This window comes from Vicia villosa, unplaced genomic scaffold (assembly GCF_029867415.1).
Source record: "Vicia villosa cultivar HV-30 ecotype Madison, WI unplaced genomic scaffold, Vvil1.0 ctg.000030F_1_1, whole genome shotgun sequence".
Classification (NCBI taxonomy): domain Eukaryota; kingdom Viridiplantae; phylum Streptophyta; class Magnoliopsida; order Fabales; family Fabaceae; genus Vicia; species Vicia villosa.
This window is the reverse complement of record NW_026704964.1, coordinates 1677431-1697042: the sequence shown is the minus strand read 5'-3', so window position 1 is coordinate 1697042 and position 19612 is coordinate 1677431. Positions and strand designations below refer to the sequence as shown.

Here is a 19612-nt window from a genome sequence, read left to right as displayed (position 1 = left end):
TTCGCTTATCTGTATGACCACGGTGCGCCCTGTAACACCCCGAATTTAATTAAATTGATTAATTAAATTATTGAAGGATTTAAATATTTGATTTAGTCGAATTTGGATTGTCGGTGTTATTTAAGAGCGTATTTGGAATTATATAAATCGAAGTCGGATAGTCAGAAAATAATATTAAGAATAATATTATTTATAAGTCGGAATTATTATATTGAAAAAAATATTATTATAAGTGATATAATTGATTATTTGAGTATATCTCTTATTGGGCCTAAATTGATTTTGGAGGATACTAAATAAAGAGAGGATTTAAACACTAAGCCCAATTGGTTTTATATTAGGGTTTTAGAGATTTTGGAAAGAGGGAGTTGTCATAATGAAGAGACAAGAGTAGAGGAGAAAGAGGCAAGATTATGGAGAAGAAGAAGAAGAAGCTTGAAGATTTTTCATCCATGGTGTCAAGTAAAGATGCAATTAGAGACCCATTGAGTTGCTTCCATTGATAAGGTAAGGGTGGGGTTCTCTTCCTATAATGGGGCTCATGAACAATTGTATGTGGAAAAATTGGGTGTGTAGATTTATTGCATTTGCTTGTGATTAATTGTTGCTGGAAATTAGGGGATTAGGTTATTGTATTGATGTGTTAAATGGTACCGAAAATTATGAAACAATTATGTTGATCTTGCTGTGCATACTCAATTTAATGAAAACCATAAGAAAAATAAGTGTTTGGATTGCTATGTGACTATGACGACGGCATGTGTAGTGTACGCCTCCATATTTTGTTCATACTTTCTACTGTTTTGTTTTTCCTTTCTATTTCATATGCGGGAAGCCCTGTTCCATCTTCCATGTTGGCATTTAGGATACATACATATATAATGGGAATGAAAACCCCACTTGAACTATATCATTCTCGTTTTATATGCTGTGTCATGGTATGCTGGGACTTGTTTTCTTTCTTGTTCATAATTGTGTTCTATTACTTGTTTCATGTTGGATACTATTAGTGAAGACATACATATTGGATAATATATTGGATAATGTAATGTAAGTGAGATATAGTAATGGAATGATATATAATTAAACAGTAGGATAATAAGTAATATAATGTAAAACAGTCCCGTTCGATTGAAATAGCCGAATTAAGCGGTATAATTAGTTGTCCGGAATTTGATGAAAATTTATGTAGTAGCTAAGTTTAATTAGTAGATTAACATGGTGGTGTTATTTTGTTGAAATTGTGATATTTTACGAATCGACTAAAATTGTTTTTGGTTTAAATATTCTTTATAAATAAATTATAATAATTTAATAGAATTGTCAATAGAGTTGTCAATAGAGTTGTTAGAGTTGACAATAAGTTGTCAGAGTTGTTTTGGATTATTAAGAGTCATACTTTTATTTGTTTAGCATAATTTTGACATGTTTAGAGTTGTTAGTGTATGATGTCGGAGTTTGTTTTTTTGTTGAAACTTTAACAATTCATATCTTTTGAACCGTAACTCCGTTTGAGTCTCCGTTCGAAGCGTTAGAAAGCTAGCGCGATATCCTTTTCAATAAAAAATGGTCTTGAGCAATAGAATACTATAAATTGGAAATGGAGTAGAAATAGAAGTGAATTAAATTAATATAGTGTGATTATTAATTGGTTGATTAAATTAATAGTTGAATTAATTTCAATGTGTTTAATTGATTAGAATATAATTTAGAATTAGATTAACTATTTGGTTTGTCGATAAATTATGATATTTTGAGAATTTATCCGTAATTGTGTTTTGATTGAATATGTATGTTGAGAAATATATATTATTATGTCAATGATGTTGTTTTGATATTGATTCTCTGTGGGTAGTTGGATAGCATTAATTTTAATGATTAATTGCTTGATTTTAAATGTGTATATTCATATATAATTGGCAAAATGAGAATTAACATGAGATAGTATGGTTACTAGTGTCAATTGGATTTTGTGAATCGTAATTGATTAATTGACCTTTTATATGTGAATGATATGTATGTGTTGTGAATGTTGTGTACAATTGGTGGGTAATTCATCGAGTTGAATTATTGTGATATGCTAAATATTAAGATGGTAGAGATGATCTTAATTGCATATGTTTGATTAACATTGTACATACATTCATATCATGGATGCCTTGAAACAAAGGTGGTTTGCTTTGAAACATAAGCGAGGCTTAGATTCTAAAGTGAATCGGAAGCGGTAAACTATATGTTTACATTTGGTGGCTTTGATCTTGTCCGGATCTGAAGCGTGGCTAGATTCTATATGAATCGGAAGCGGTGGAACTTTGGGTCCATATTGGGTACCACATGCATAGAGTCACATGTCTTGCATTGAGTCACATTGAGGTTAAGTGATGTTTGAATATATGCATTTATGTGATTGTCATGTGTACATGAGATGTGATAATTGAAATTGGTGATGTTTTGATATATAATTGGTTAAACGTGTGAATATGTGATAATGATGGATTGTGTATATATTTGGGATAATAGTATTGAATCTTTTGAGTATTATACTATTGAATTTTGTGCTTACTTGAATATGTGAAATTTATTAGATGATACTATTTACATAATTATGACTTGTTGTGCGATGAAAAGTATGAGAGATTAATGAACTGTGGAAGTATGATGTGTATGGTAACTGTTGATACTTGCGATGTAATGATTTTATATGCCTGAATCCTAATATACAATTTATCATGCGCCCACTTATATGATTTGATATCTCACCCTTTTCTCTTGTTTCGCCGTTGCCTTTATATTGGCAATGTGCAGGTATTCCAGTATGAAGATTTAGTTGCCGTTATTCGAGTCGGTTGTCGCTCTGATACGTAGCACTCTGGGGGGGAACGATTTATGTCATTCATGATGTTGTTGTTTAATTGTGTTATCTTGGTTGAACAAAAATGATAAGTTAACTGAAGATATTTTATCGAATACTTGTTTAAGTGATTCCGCTGTGTTTTTAATAAAATAAGTTATTCTGTTTCAAAGGTGCTATGTATCCGCTTTATGCGACGAGTTGATTTGTTTTGTTTTATTATGTGACGCCTCATTTGTTTATTGAGAAATTTTGAAAACTCTGATTTATATATATTTGTCGGGTAGAAATGGGGTGTTACAATAGTGGTATCAGAGCAGGTCGATCCGTCCGGCCAAGTTGTCGAGTCTGTTGAGTTGTACGACAGTTGAATGTTATCAGTGTTTTAGTCTTTAGTACATGACACGTGTGTGAAACACTGTCCGTACTTGTTTGTTTCGTTGCAGGAATTGGTTTGTTTCCAAGTGGGGGAGAAGTTTTACTTCTCGATGATGTTTCTGTTGTAATAGATGGTCAGGTATGCCGTCGACAAGCGACGATGCAAGTGGTGTTGAGAGTTTTGGATGTTACCCAGAGTCGAAGACGATGTGAAGTTAAGGATAATTTTGGGAGACAGAAGTTAGAGAGTGGTGATGTTCAGCACGGTTGAGGACTGAGAACTTGTCGGTGTGTTTAACCTTTGCGTCTAATGTCGGTGTTTGACAAGTGTTAAAGTGATAAAGTTGCGGTAGACTTTATGATAGACTCGCATAAGTGATTAACGGACGTAGTCGATGTGTGAAGTGTTGTGAATCGCGAACCCGAGTTGGAACTCGAGAATGCGCGTAGCTTGAGTTTCGGATATCTGATTTGAACTCCGTTTGAAGCGTCCGAAAGATAATGAGATGAAGTGTATTATAAGAATGATTTCCGCAACCGTAATAGATTTGATTTTGACATGATGATATTGGGATGAGGTGCAGTTTATCGTCAAAGTTATTTGAGGAGTTTGGGAGATAAACATAAAAATTGTCGATGCTTGACGTCGATGTTTACAATTCGGATAACCCCAGAGTTTTGTAGCTTGGGTTTCGAGTATCAGTTGGACGTACCGTTTGAGCCTACGAAGAGGTGAAGTTGTATTCTACCATATGGAAATGTGTAAGCCTGTTGAATAAGAATGGTTATTACCGCAAATGTCTAAAGCGAAGTTAAGCAAAACTTGTTGTTTATGATTAAGATGAGAGAACGAGATATTTGGTATTAAAGATGATTTGAGTACTTATGACCTTTAAGGAAGAGTAAAGTAGTAGCGAAGAAAAAGTCAGACTTAGGGATGATAGAAGTCGTATTTGGGATGCCAAAAAGTGGCGGTGTATATAAAAGAAGGACTGTATGGAATTTCTACTGCCAGTTTATCGTGAGGAGAACTTCGGTTGAGACGAAACAAATTATGTGATGCTAAGAGATTATGAATCAGACTTTTGTATTATGTTTGGATGTCGGTGTCTCATCGACAAGATCGATTGATAAGGTAAGATGATGTATGAGTTGTGAAAACCCAAAGTGAATCATTGGATTACGTCGTGTTATTGGATTTAAGTGGAAATTCGGAAAGAACGCTATTATGATGTAACAATGATTTATACTCCACTAAGTTTGTCGGATACTAATTGGCAAATTGGGGAACTGATCACCCTCAATCTATTGTTAATGGTAGACGAAACTTGTGTTGGACATTATAGATTTGTCTTGGTGTCTTAATAGTGTAGAAAGAGTGTCTATATTTTATCGTAAGATAGTCGCCCATCAGTTTATGTAGCTTGGTAAGAGGGATGGTTGAGTTAGAATTAGATGAGATTAACAATCGGTGTGGTACGTTTTATGCAAGAGAGTGTCGCAAAGTGAAAGATTGGAAATATCAAGTAAACAACGATGTGAGGATGAGTATTGAAGAAAGTTTGTATTGGATTGAGAATTTATGAACCATATAAGTAGACAAAATTTTATCGAGAATGGTGACTTAAAAGAGAATTATCAGAGTTGCGCAGCGGAAGCATTGCGTTGCACTGTTGTTACACGACTTGTAAGAAGTGAAGGACGATATGTCTGAAGACTGTGAAGTGAAGTTATCTTGATGTATGATAGACTGTTGGAATAAGTGCGATGAGCCAGGATGCTGCATTGGGTCGTAGATTATTGTGAATCTGGTAAGAATAGTAATGTGTTTGTGTTCTTGTGGAATCGTTGTCGTGCCGAAGAAGTAGTGACTGAAGTGTTACTAAACGCGATTTGGATATTTGATAATTGGATACGAGATTTGGTTACGATGGTGTTGTCAAGTAAATTTTCGAGGACGAAAATATTCTAAGTGGGGGAGAGTTGTAACACCCCGAATTTAATTAAATTGATTAATTAAATTATTGAAGGATTTAAATATTTGATTTAGTCGAATTTGGATTGTCGGTGTTATTTAAGAGCGTATTTGGAATTATATAAATCGAAGTCGGATAGTCAGAAAATAATATTAAGAATAATATTATTTATAAGTCGGAATTATTATATTGAAAAAATTATTATTATAAGTGATATAATTGATTATTTGAGATATATCTCTTATTGGGCCTAAATTGATTTTGGAGGATACTAAATAAAGAGAGGATTTAAACACTAAGCCCAATTGGTTTTATATTAGGGTTTTAGAGATTTTGGAAAGAGGGAGTTGTCATAATGAAGAGACAAGAGTAGAGGAGAAAGAGGCAAGATTATGGAGAAGAAGAAGAAGAAGCTTGAAGATTTTTCATCCATGGTGTCAAGTAAAGATGCAATTAGAGACCCATTGAGTTGCTTCCATTGATAAGGTAAGGGTGGGGTTCTCTTCCTATAATGGGGCTCATGAACAATTGTATGTGGAAAAATTGGGTGTGTAGATTTATTGCATTTGCTTGTGATTAATTGTTGCTGGAAATTAGGGGATTAGGTTATTGTATTGATGTGTTAAATGGTACCGAAAATTATGAAACAATTATGTTGATCTTGCTGTGCATACTCAATTTAATGAAAACCATAAGAAAAATAAGTGTTTGGATTGCTATGTGACTATGACGACGGCATGTGTAGTGTACGCCTCCATATTTTGTTCATACTTTCTACTGTTTTGTTTTTCCTTTCTATTTCATATGCGGGAAGCCCTGTTCCATCTTCCATGTTGGCATTTAGGATACATACATATATAATGGGAATGAAAACCCCACTTGAACTATATCATTCTCGTTTTATATGCTGTGTCATGGTATGCTGGGACTTGTTTTCTTTCTTGTTCATAATTGTGTTCTATTACTTGTTTCATGTTGGATACTATTAGTGAAGACATACATATTGGATAATATATTGGATAATGTAATGTAAGTGAGATATAGTAATGGAATGATATATAATTAAACAGTAGGATAATAAGTAATATAATGTAAAACAGTCCCGTTCGATTGAAATAGCCGAATTAAGCGGTATAATTAGTTGTCCGGAATTTGATGAAAATTTATGTAGTAGCTAAGTTTAATTAGTAGATTAACATGGTGGTGTTATTTTGTTGAAATTGTGATATTTTACGAATCGACTAAAATTGTTTTTGGTTTAAATATTCTTTATAAATAAATTATAATAATTTAATAGAATTGTCAATAGAGTTGTCAATAGAGTTGTTAGAGTTGACAATAAGTTGTCAGAGTTGTTTTGGATTATTAAGAGTCATACTTTTATTTGTTTAGCATAATTTTGACATGTTTAGAGTTGTTAGTGTATGATGTCGGAGTTTGTTTTTTTGTTGAAACTTTAACAATTCATATCTTTTGAACCGTAACTCCGTTTGAGTCTCCGTTCGAAGCGTTAGAAAGCTAGCGCGATATCCTTTTCAATAAAAAATGGTCTTGAGCAATAGAATACTATAAATTGGAAATGGAGTAGAAATAGAAGTGAATTAAATTAATATAGTGTGATTATTAATTGATTGATTAAATTAATAGTTGAATTAATTTCAATGTGTTTAATTGATTAGAATATAATTTAGAATTAGATTAACTATTTGGTTTGTCGATAAATTATGATATTTTGAGAATTTATCCGTAATTGTGTTTTGATTGAATATGTATGTTGAGAAATATATATTATTATGTCAATGATGTTGTTTTGATATTGATTCTCTGTGGGTAGTTGGATAGCATTAATTTTAATGATTAATTGCTTGATTTTAAATGTGTATATTCATATATAATTGGCAAAATGAGAATTAACATGAGATAGTATGGTTACTAGTGTCAATTGGATTTTGTGAATCGTAATTGATTAATTGACCTTTTATATGTGAATGATATGTATGTGTTGTGAATGTTGTGTACAATTGGTGGGTAATTCATCGAGTTGAATTATTGTGATATGCTAAATATTAAGATGGTAGAGATGATCTTAATTGCATATGTTTGATTAACATTGTACATACATTCATATCATGGATGCCTTGAAACAAAGGTGGTTTGCTTTGAAACATAAGCGAGGCTTAGATTCTAAAGTGAATCGGAAGCGGTAAACTATATGTTTACATTTGGTGGCTTTGATCTTGTCCGGATCTGAAGCGTGGCTAGATTCTATATGAATCGGAAGCGGTGGAACTTTGGGTCCATATTGGGTACCACATGCATAGAGTCACATGTCTTGCATTGAGTCACATTGAGGTTAAGTGATGTTTGAATATATGCATTTATGTGATTGTCATGTGTACATGAGATGTGATAATTGAAATTGGTGATGTTTTGATATATAATTGGTTAAACGTGTGAATATGTGATAATGATGGATTGTGTATATATTTGGGATAATAGTATTGAATCTTTTGAGTATTATACTATTGAATTTTGTGCTTACTTGAATATGTGAAATTTATTAGATGATACTATTTACATAATTATGACTTGTTGTGCGATGAAAAGTATGAGAGATTAATGAACTGTGGAAGTATGATGTGTATGGTAACTGTTGATACTTGCGATGTAATGATTTTATATGCCTGAATCCTAATATACAATTTATCATGCGCCCACTTATATGATTTGATATCTCACCCTTTTCTCTTGTTTCGCCGTTGCCTTTATATTGGCAATGTGCAGGTATTCCAGTATGAAGATTTAGTTGCCGTTATTCGAGTCGGTTGTCGCTCTGATACGTAGCACTCTGGGGGGGAACGATTTATGTCATTCATGATGTTGTTGTTTAATTGTGTTATCTTGGTTGAACAAAAATGATAAGTTAACTGAAGATATTTTATCGAATACTTGTTTAAGTGATTCCGCTGTGTTTTTAATAAAATAAGTTATTCTGTTTCAAATGTGCTATGTATCCGCTTTATGCGACGAGTTGATTTGTTTTGTTTTATTATGTGACGCCTCATTTGTTTATTGAGAAATTTTGAAAACTCTGATTTATATATATTTGTCGGGTAGAAATGGGGTGTTACACGCCCTCGTCCAACGACCATCAGATTTCCGTCGCATCAGATCTAACGCACCAGGACGAAGGCACATGCCATAGACACTCAACCCACTCACATGTGATCCAAGCCATGTTTATTTATTTATTTAAATAGTTAAGTTTAAATGATAATAATATATTGTTTGATTTAATTAATTTAATTAATTTATAAAATTAGGATTAGCATAAATAATAGGGTTAGGTTAATAATTATTTAGGATTATTCTCCTGATTGTTTTCCCCGATTATTCGACTTAATTATTTAATTAATATTTAATTATAATCACAAAAACCCTAGAAAGGTTGATACTATTAGGGTTTGTCCAATCCCACTGCATTTGGCAAAAACCTTAATTCTTATTCAATTAATTCGGGATTAATATAATTTTCTCCTCGATCCGACTAAACCTATTAGTCGCATTGACGAGAAATAATTTTAATTGATCCTTTGTATAATTCTCTTCTTGACCCGACTAAATCTATTAGTCTCATTAGACAAGAGATAAAAAATATACAAAATTTAAAATACATTCAATTTGCTGCCCGCGACGATCGAATCTATCGATCAGAGTAACCAGCAATGCCCCATTAATCCGTTAACTATAATGATCAAATCTATTGATCATCGCATCTAACGGTGACATATCAAACCAGGGTTGTACGCCCAAAACATTAAAAACACACTAAACCACGACACTACAGATTTTCATCTCTTCGACACTGCGGTGTTCAAAACTACGATAAGGTAATTCAGAATACCTTCGAACTTCGTATTTCAAAAACTACTATAGGCCATTCAAAAAGCCTTCAAACCATATCAATTCTAATCATAAGGCGTACAACCCTGTGCCCGAACTACGTTGACTCTGATTCTCCCTAAGGAGATACGTAGGCACTTGGATAACCAAGGCGAGTCCCCTTCCCTAAAATCTCAATTCAGTCCAATCTCACTTTTCACCCTATTCACTTCTTTAGCTATTAAACCTTAACATTTTTAGCCATAAACCTCACAACGCTCTTAAGCTGCAAACCTTGAATGCAAACCTTAGGAAAGGGTTGAGGGTGCCTAACACCTTCCCTCGACCTGATTATAATAATCTTACCCCGAATCTCTCAACTGCGTAAGGTTTCCTATTCGCCTTGATAGAATAGGTGGCGACTTTAAAAGCTTATTTTTTAGGGCAGGTTGCTACAGCTGGCGACTCTGCTGGGGATAACTATAATGGTGAATTATTATGCCCCTATAGATTTTGACAGGGTTTAGGTTTTGGCGAAACATTTAGGTTTTGGCAAATTTTTTAGGGTTTGGCTAATTTGCCAAAATTAGGGTTTTGGATTAGGATTTAGGTTTTTTTTTCATTTTTTATTTAAATATATTTTTTTATTTATTCATTTAGAATTTTCATTTACAGTAACTATTTACAACAATTTAAATGTATATTTGTTTACTTTAATATTTGTTGTTGTACTGCATTTTGGACTTACAAATAACAGGGTTGCGGGATCAGGTTCTTTTAAATATTTAAATTTAATTTAATTTAATTAATTAGTTTTTTACGGTTTTATTTACAGTAATTTTCTTTTACAGTAATTTTTAAATGTTTATTTAATTACTTGATTTACTGTATTTTGTTGGGATTATAAATTGCTGTTAAACCTAAGCATGGGGATTATATTTAAGATCAGAGGGGAAATACATCGCCTACGAGTCTTATTATAATTCCACTCAGAGTGGGTTGAATATCCGGAAAGGTCTGATACGAGGCTTGACTTTGTTGAGGGCAGGACTTGGTATTTAGCTGATCTCTCTGGGAACCTACCCCTAAAATTCGAACCTCATGGATAAAATGAGTTGTTCAAAAATCCAAAGAGACAAAAAGTCTCGACGGCTACGAACGACCCCATGAGACCTTCTAGAACATACCAATGGGAATGGTAGGCACCCTAAGCCGTTACGTCGAACCTATGAACCTAGGGCTTATGTGCTTACATGCTTATTATATATGTGCAATTTATATACTGCGAATGTCTTGCATTTTAATTTTGCAGGTATTCCTACGTGTTCCTTGGCCTGCAGGGACTCTATTTCCAAGACCATGTCCTTCCCATGAAGGGCATCTACATTTATGCATGTTGATTGGCCTCTTGATGGCCATGAGACCTAGTGACTGTCATGAACGGTCACTCCGCGCCTGCATCTACGCACTCCCTAGCCTGTAGGGAGTTTCCTTTTATATCTTTGTCGTTTTACAACTACGTGTCCTTCCCATGAAGGACATCTTCGTTTACGCACGTCGATTGGCCTCTCGATGGCCATGCGATCTAGTGACTGTCTTGAACGGTCACCCCGTGCTTACATCTACGCATTCCCTAGCCTGTAGGGATTCTATTTCTAAAAATCGAATCCTTCGTACGAAGGACATCTTCGTTTACGCACGTCAATTGGCCTCTCGATGGCCATGCGATCTAGTGTCTGTCTTGAACGGTCACCCCGTGCTTACATCTACGCGTTCCCTAGCCTGTAGGGATTATATTTCTAAAATCGCATCCTTCGTACGAAGGACATCTTTGTTAGCATACATCAATTGGCCTCTCGATGGCCATGCGATTCAGTGACTGTCTTGAACGGTCACCCCGTGCTTGTTCCCGCGCACCCTCTAACTTGTAGGATTTGGATTTCCATCTATACATCCTTCATCCCTAGCCTGTAGGGATTTCTTTTCATCCGATATCGTCCTTAGATAGGTTGTGTTCCACATAGACAACCTTCGCACGAGGGACAACTTTGCAAGTACACGTTGAACGACCTCTCGATGGCCATGAGACTTGGTGATTGTCTTGAACGGTCACCAGTCGCTACTTTTTGCATACTCCCTAATTTAAGGGATTTCCATCGGCGTGTCATAACATCTATCTTGCAAGGATTTCACGAGGGTCTAATGTCGCCTCTAAGGCTATCCCTAGGATTATATTTTGTACGTCTGCATTGCATACACGGAGTTATAATACAAGGAGTCTCTTGCATACGCATGCATTTGCATCTTCATGCATTCATACATCTTGCATCTTCGCCCGCATCCTCACTTGCCGTGCTAGCCGATTTCCCGAGACTTATGGAGAAAAAAATAAAAGGATCCTAAACTATGGGAAAAGGGGAATAAATTATTGAGAACGAACATGTCCTTACAAGGAGAAAAAAAGGATACCTTCCGCCATGCCCGTCACATGTCCATGCCTTTTCGTAACAGGGTCGTAAATACAACAAAGGTTATTGTCGAGCAAGGATTAGTTCAACAAAGAAGCTCCCTCATAGATACACTCAAGGGGTATCTAGTCATAAAAGGGTTCATCTACGAACATAATAAAGCTTACAAGGATGCTCTATGATAACCTGGGGGCAAGGATTAGTCCAACTGGGGCAATATCCTGAACAAAGATACACAACTATGATGGAGGGAAGGCGACATACGTTAGCTTCCCACCAAGGGGCAAAAGGGTCATAGATTTTCTTCATCAATTTACAAACGCTGAAGGTTGCAAATGGTGTGATACTATCCTTAGAAAAAAGCAAAAGAGGTTCAGTCAAAGGAATTCATGAAGTTCCGAAACGACGAAAACCCAACGCTAACAATTTATTCTCGACGACTTTGACGTGCCCAAGGAGAATTCGAGATTACCCTTTACTCCTGCTAGTCTAGGAACTAAGGAGTAAAACAAGGTCAATGGATTTACAAAGGAGATTGTCCCTAAGATTAATAGGTGTTTATCATGTCAGAACTTCAACCCCTACGATCGCTAAGTGTCACTCAAGATAAAAGTTGTACCTTCGGATTAGCAATTCTAATGGAATGACCATGCAGGTTTTGGAATCAATTCATTCGCTTCATTCACTCACTACTACGACTTTCCACGCGCACACTTCTATTTTCAATTTCAATCCTTAATTACTAACAAACTTAAGGGAGAATGACAAATACAAATAACGAAATCCTGCTAAACATATGCTTTCAAGGTAAGACCGAGCCGACGATGTACATGCATTGTTTCAATCCCTAAACAGTGGAGACATAAGGATGTTAATCCCTCGTCACCCCCTCGAGCCAGGAGTTGGAGTTTGTTTCTACTTTTCAAATAAACCTTGATTTTAACCAGGGGCATGGGTAGATTTCAATTAATTCAATGGTGTATTTTGGTTGTCAAGAGAATCAACCAATGAAGCAAAGGATTCAAGCAAAGGTTCAAGCATATCTTCTTCCTCGCATTCATCCAAGAATGAGGGAGCAATGGAGACAACATCTTCTTCCTCAATATATCATTCAAGATCGAGGAAGTATCAAAGTCGAAGCTTGCAAATCAAAGTCAATACGACAGTCACAACATTCAATATCCAAGGATCAAATCTCAAAAGGAGCCTTCAAAAGAAAAACGCCTGCTAAGTCAAAATGGAAAATTTCATAAAAGAAAACAAAAATCACTTAGGCAAAATTTAGGGCATCCTGATGGATCAAACTCAAAAGAGTTGGTTCATGCAAAAATAAGGGATAAAAACAAAGGCGAAATACAAAGGGTAATCATATGACTTCTAAATCATCAAAGCTTCACATCAATGCTTGGATCTTCATAACATTTTCATCAATGCTTGGATCTTTACGAAGGCTTCTGCTCAACACCACAACTGCAACGATTCTCTTACATACAAAGCACATCCATTGGATTAGGCGAATTTTTAGGATTTGGAGAACATCAAGGAGAAAGGGGTGGGCTAAATAAACTTTGAGCCTTATATCTATTGTTTCTTAAATCGTGAACCCGACCAAGTCACAACATTCAAAAGTCCTAATTGAGGCAAGGTTAACTACGAAAGCATATTAAGCAGGATTTGTTATACTGACTCCTAGGTTTGTTAAAACTATTCCTAACCACTACGTTTCTTCAAGCGTTCACTTCTAATCATCCAGTCCTAATTCATAACGGACTTCGATTTCAAAACTTGCATACGCATTATATTGGAGTTACTTCTCGAAGGATACAACGTCATCTACGAATATACGCTTAGCATCAAGGAGATCTCGAAATTGGTTAATCAAGGGCGATCACTTCTAATAAAGACCTTTGCATGGGGGGAACCACATCTAGGGGTTCTCCTAAATAGGGGAAAAAATTTCAAGGATCACAGGGGCATACGATCAAACATCCTATTGACTAGGGGCATTCATCCTAAAGGTTCAACCGACTTGGGTCGCATCTCGAATCAATGACAAACGGGGGCATGTCAAACATGGGAAGAATTCAAATTTAAATGGATAGAACACTATGGATAGTCCTCCATATCCTGGGGATTAAGGGCATACCCTTCAACCTAAACGTCGAAGCATATGACGAGGTTGTTTCTCGAGGCACTTCCTTCATGGCTGGGAGATCATAGGCACCTTTTTCCAATAAATATTGGGGCATTGGATATCAAATCCATAAGGTAGACCATTCAAAAGGTTAAAGGCGTGGAGTAACTCAAAGGGTCAAACAGGGGCATGACGCACAACAAAAGAAAAAGACGTTCTCACACTTTACAACATCTTTCTCCTAACTATGATCTTCAAAGTTCAAAAGCAGGGATTAGGAAATCGCGCTAACATCCAACAACCTTACAACATTAGCGAACTATTTACGCTCTGGTTATCAACAACCTATCATTGGAGCATCATACAAATACATATAGATCACGCATTACATACATTGGTTGATACATTACACCGTACCTTTTTTAGGTAGTTTTCTTTAAGACAAATCTCACGATCCTTTCTAGGAGTCTCCTCAAGCAGTCTTATTCAAGACGAATTGTCATCCTTTCCAGGAACCTTTTCAGGTAGTCTTCTTTAAGACATTATTTTCCTAAGAACCTTTCATTTCCAAGAGACTTTTTATGTAGTCTTCTGTAAGACATTCCTTTTTCTAAGAACCTTTCTAGGTAGTCTTCTTTAAGACAATCATCGTCATTTCCAAGAACCTTTTTAGGTAGTCTTTTTAAGACATTCCTTTTCTAAGAACCTTTCTAGGTAATATTCTCTAAGACAATCATCGCCATTTCCAAAAACCTTTTTAGGTAGTCTTCTTTAAGACATTCTCTTTCTAAGAACCTTTTTAGGTAGTCTTTTCTAAGACATTCATCGTCCTTTCTAAGAACCTTTTTAGGTAGCCTTTTTTAAGACATCTTTCAGCCTTTGTAGGTAGTCTTTTTTAAGACATCTTTCAGCCTTTCTAGGTGGTCTTCTTTAAGACAAATTTCTATCCTTCACAAGAACCTCTTTAGGTAGTCTTTTTTTAAGACGTCTTTCAACCTTTCCAGGTAGTCTTCTTTAAGACATTCCTTATCCGTTGCTAAAAAAAAACCTTTTCAGGTGGGCTTCTTTAAGACAAATTTTATCCTTTATAAGAACCTCTTCAGGTAGTCTTCTTCAAGACAAATTTTCATATCCATTCCAGAAACCTTTTTAGGTAGTCTTATAGAAGACATTACTTCATTCCACTCGTTACATCAATCAACATATACATAAGCATAAGCGTTACCCACATACATAAACATTACCAAGCCAGCATAAGCATAATCATGGTATAAGTGCAAGCATGGATTAAACAAATTCAATGGGCTTAAGGAGAAAAAATCTCGGGATTACATCAGCATACATACATACGCATTGACATATACATATCATCTAGTGCATTCAAATACTACAAATGTCCAGTTTCCGACCCACGTGTCGTGAGGTTCCTACCCTCGTGTTTTGATTGATCTATTTTCCAACCCTCGAGTCGTGAATGTCCGACCCTCGTGTTGTGATTGGTTTGTTTTCCGACCCCCGAGTCGTGAATGTCCGACCCTCGAGTCGTGAGTCTCCAAACAGGTGAATCTTTTTCATGCAGGTACGCTTGTCAGAATCATGGTAGGCAATTCCTTTGGTGCAGGTGAAATTTGTCTTAACCAGGGCAAATGATCCAAATGGTGTAGGTGAAATTTGTCCGAACCAGGGCAAATGATCCAAATAGCGCAGGTGAAATTTGTCCGAAACAGGGCAAATGATCCAAATGGTGTAGGTGAAATTTGTCCGAACCAGGGCAAATGATCCAAATGGTGTAGGTGAAATTTGTCCGAACCAGGACAAATGATCCAAATGGTGTAGGTGAAATTTGTCCGAACCAGGACAAATGATCCAAATGGTGTAGGTGAAATTTGTCCGAACCAGGGAAAATGATCCAAATGGTGTAGGTGAAATTTGTCCGAACCAGGGCAAATGATCCAAATGGTGTAGGTGAAATTTGTCCGAACCAGGGCAAATGATCCAAATGGTGTAGGTGAATTTGTCCGAACCAGGGCGAATGATACTATTGGTGCGGGTGAGCTTGCTAGAACTATAGCAAGTGATCCTTTTGGGGTTCACAAACTACGAAAGCTTGCTAGTGCTATAGCAAGTTAACTATCTTCTACAACAAACTGCGAGTTGTCGCTATTGATAGTTATGTTTACCCATCACGTTAGTCCCTCGGCAGTGATCAAAGGGTTTTACAAGGGGTTCTTCATTTGGGTTTATCACGTTAGTCCCTCGGCAGTGATATTATTCAAGACTACAAGGGGTTTTACAAAGGGTTTCTTCAATGGGGTTTATCACGTTAGTCCCTCGGCAGTGATCTACTTCGAAAAAACAAAGGGGTTTTACAAAGGGGTTTACAAAGGGTTTCTTTAATGGGGTTTATCACGTTAGTCCCTCGGCAGTGATCTACTTCGGAAAAATCAAAGGGGTTTTACAAAGGGTTTTACAATAAGATTTTCAAAGGGGTTTCTCAATTGGATTTATCACGTTAGTCCCTCGGCAGTGATCTTCTCCAAAACATCATCAATAACAATCATGCATCATTCAACTAACATACCTCATTCATAAACCCTCAAGGGTTGGCCTAGCGGTGGAGGCTTGGGTCTTGAGAGTGTGCTCCTCTCAAGGTCCTGAGTTCGAATCCTGCTAGGTGCTATCAATCCTTGTGTGGGCCATTCCATACAGAACAAAGTTCTGGCTTTAAACGGGGCCCCCGCTAGTGGACGGTGGGATTGGTCCCTCTTGGATTAGTCGGTCGCAAGGCCGGATACCAAGATTTCCAAAAAAAAAACATACCTCATTCATACATAATGCATATACATACATCGCTCTCATTTATTCTGAGAAGCTCACTGCATCATACATTACATGCATCATAAACATTGCATAAAATCAAGGTTTCCTTTTCAGGCCACCCTACGATCAAAGCGTGTAGCTCCTTCCAAAAAAAGAGAGCATCTGCTTCACATCAAAAAACAAAGAAGAAGAAGAAGAAGAAGAAGGGGGTATTTACCCTGGGTGGCATCTTTAAGCCCATCCCCCACAGAACTTTTTCCCAACAAATGCAAATTTCAGGGCATTTCAGTGTTCAATCATCTTCTACCTTTAGATTACGATAGGCAAACGTGCCTATCTGACTCTTCAGGTTTAAGAAGATTGAACACGGGCAGCTGTCTTACCCCAAAATTTGCCAGATCAAATCTACGACAATTAATTCATCAGGGATATTAAATTAAGGGTCATGGGGTTTAACATTTCGATTGTTAAACCCACTCTCTTATAAAAAAATCCTGAATTAAAATGAGGTTAAAATTAGAAGATACTTGGGCGCATTCATTTGACCCATCTATCTTATTTTTTGGGATTTTTAGTCATTATAATTGATTTTTGATATTTTACTCATTTTTATTTAACTTACCATTTACTTTTTATTGCAATTTGACTAACTATTAATATTTTAGCATTATTAATTTTATTAATATTAGGATTATTATTAGGTAGTATTAGGATTAGTATCAGGTTCAATTAATGTAAATATTATTATTATTATCAAGATTATTTTTAATCTTTTTATAATTATTAGGTTAGTTGGGCAATAGGCCCATTAGGTATAGAAATACCCTAAATTGACCAATATAAAAGAGGATATTTTCTAACAAAAAAAAGGGGAGCAGACGAAAAAACAGCAACAATAAGCCTTGTTTTCTTCTTCGCGGACGTTGACCAAAAGTGGATGCTAACTGAATAACAAAAGAAAAACGCAACATGGAAGGGGAGGATAGCTAAAAGTATTGACCAATTCTTGCCAAACGAACGATCCAAATCGAATCCTGTGGGCTCCTGGACGTGAACCAAGTCTTGCTAACGACTACACCAATCCGCAGAGATGCTATCACGTTCACGTTTTGCGTCAAATACTTTTAGATCTAAAATTCGTTCATAAAAGGACTGTTAACCGTGTTTGAGTACATAATTGGGTTTATAACGTTATTTGCAATCTATCTGGGCCGTTTTATTGAGTTTTTGCTGCAGGTTGAACAATCCACCATTGTTGGGGTTCCAAGCTCTAAATTGGGGTTTTCTAAATTAAATGGAATTGGACCAAACTAGAGATGCTATCACGTTTGGAACCGGATTTTGAGTTGATATGTGCCATTTTATTTTGTTTATCCATCATATTTCGCGAGGTCAATTTCTGCAGGGAGGAGAAAATGGAGTGACGTCGCGAAGAAGAAGAAGGAGAGGCCGCTGTTTGTGCGCCTCTGCAGTTTGAAAAGTATTAATCAATTTTTCTATTTCATTCATAACGTGCGAAGTAATAACATCAAATGCGCGCAGGCTAGTTGGCTGGGGTTGAAACTAGCAACCGAAGGGTCTCGTGTTCGAGCCCCAGCATGGCTGATTATTTTTATCTACATTTACATGTTATGGCAATCTCAGATCCAGCGCTTCGCTTATCTGTATGACCACGGTGCGCCCTCGTCCAACGACCATCAGATTTCCGTCGCATCAGATCTAACGCACCAAGACGAAGGCACATGCCATATACACTCAACTCACTCACATGTGATCCAAGCCAGGTTCCTTCTAATGTTTATTTATTTATTTAAATAGTTAAGTTTAAATGATAATTATATATTGTTTGATTTAATTAATTTAATTAATTTATAAAATTAGGATTAGCATAAATAATAGGGTTAGGTTAATAATTATTTAGGATTATTCTCTCGATTATTTTCCCCGATTATTCGACTTAATTATTTAATTAATCTTTAATTATAATCACAAAAACCCTAGAAAGGTTGATACTATTAGGGTTTGTCCAATCCCACTGCATTTGGCAAAAACCTTAATTCTTATTCAATTAATTCGGGATTAATATAATTTTCTCCTCGATCCGACTAAACCTATTAGTCGCATTGACGAGAAATAATTTTAATTGATCCTTTGTATAATTCTCTTCTCGACCCGACTAAATCTATTAGTCGCATTAGACAAGAGATAAAAAATATACAAAATTTAAAATACATTCAATTTGCTGCCCGCGACGATCGAATCTATCGATCAGAGTAACCAGCAATGCTCCATTAATCCGTTAACTATAATGATCAAATCTATTGATCATCGCATCTAACGGTGACATATCAAACCAGGGTTGTACGCCCAAAACATTCAAAACACACTAAACCACGACACTACAGATTTTCATCTCTTCGACACTGCGATGTTCAAAACTACGATAAGGTAATTCAGAATACCTTCGAACTTCGCATTTCAAAAACTACGATAGGCCATTCAAAAAGCCTTCAAACCATATCAATTCTAATCATAAGGCGTACAACTCTGTGCCCGAACTACGTTGACTCTAATTCTCCCTAAGGAGATACGTAGGCACTTGGATAACCAAGACGAGTCCCCTTCCCTAAAATCTCAATTCAGTCCAATCTCACTTTTCACCCTATTCACTTCTTTAGCTATTAAACCTTAACATTTTTAGCTATAAACCTCACAACGCTCTTAAGCTGCAAACCTTGAATGCAAACCTTAGGAAAGGGTTGAGGGTGCCTAACACCTTCCCTCGACCTGATTATAATAATCTTACCCCGAATCTCTCAACTGCGTAAGGTTTCCTATTCGCCTTGATAGAATAGATGGCGACTCTAAAAGCTTATTTTTTAGGGCAGGTTGCTACAAAGACCTCAGGGTGAAACTCCAACAGATAAAGATCTCTTAAGCTTCCCCAGCGGGTGTCAACATGGTGAATGTTAGACAACCTCTATCTGAACTAGAGGAGTTAGAGAAGCGCTTGTTGAGAGAACAAGGGGATGTCAACGTGATAAAGTATCCTCAAAAAGGAGAAAGTTTGAAAGATTATCTTTGGAAGTGTCACGAGAAGAAT

General features: G+C 36.1%; 2 long non-coding RNA genes across 2 annotated transcripts; both read left to right on the top strand.

Annotated features, from left to right (window-relative positions):
• The first annotated feature begins 424 nt into the window (after window positions 1-424).
• Window positions 425-3023, top strand: LOC131622429 (uncharacterized). The gene is made up of 2 exons (XR_009289897.1): window positions 425-507; window positions 2806-3023. It is a non-coding gene; the product is annotated as an uncharacterized LOC131622429 (long non-coding RNA).
• A 2585-nt stretch (window positions 3024-5608) lies between these two features.
• On the top strand, window positions 5609-8207 carry LOC131622428 (uncharacterized). Its single transcript, XR_009289896.1, has 2 exons — window positions 5609-5691; window positions 7990-8207. It is a non-coding gene; the product is annotated as an uncharacterized LOC131622428 (long non-coding RNA).
• Window positions 8208-19612: the final 11405 nt, after the last annotated feature.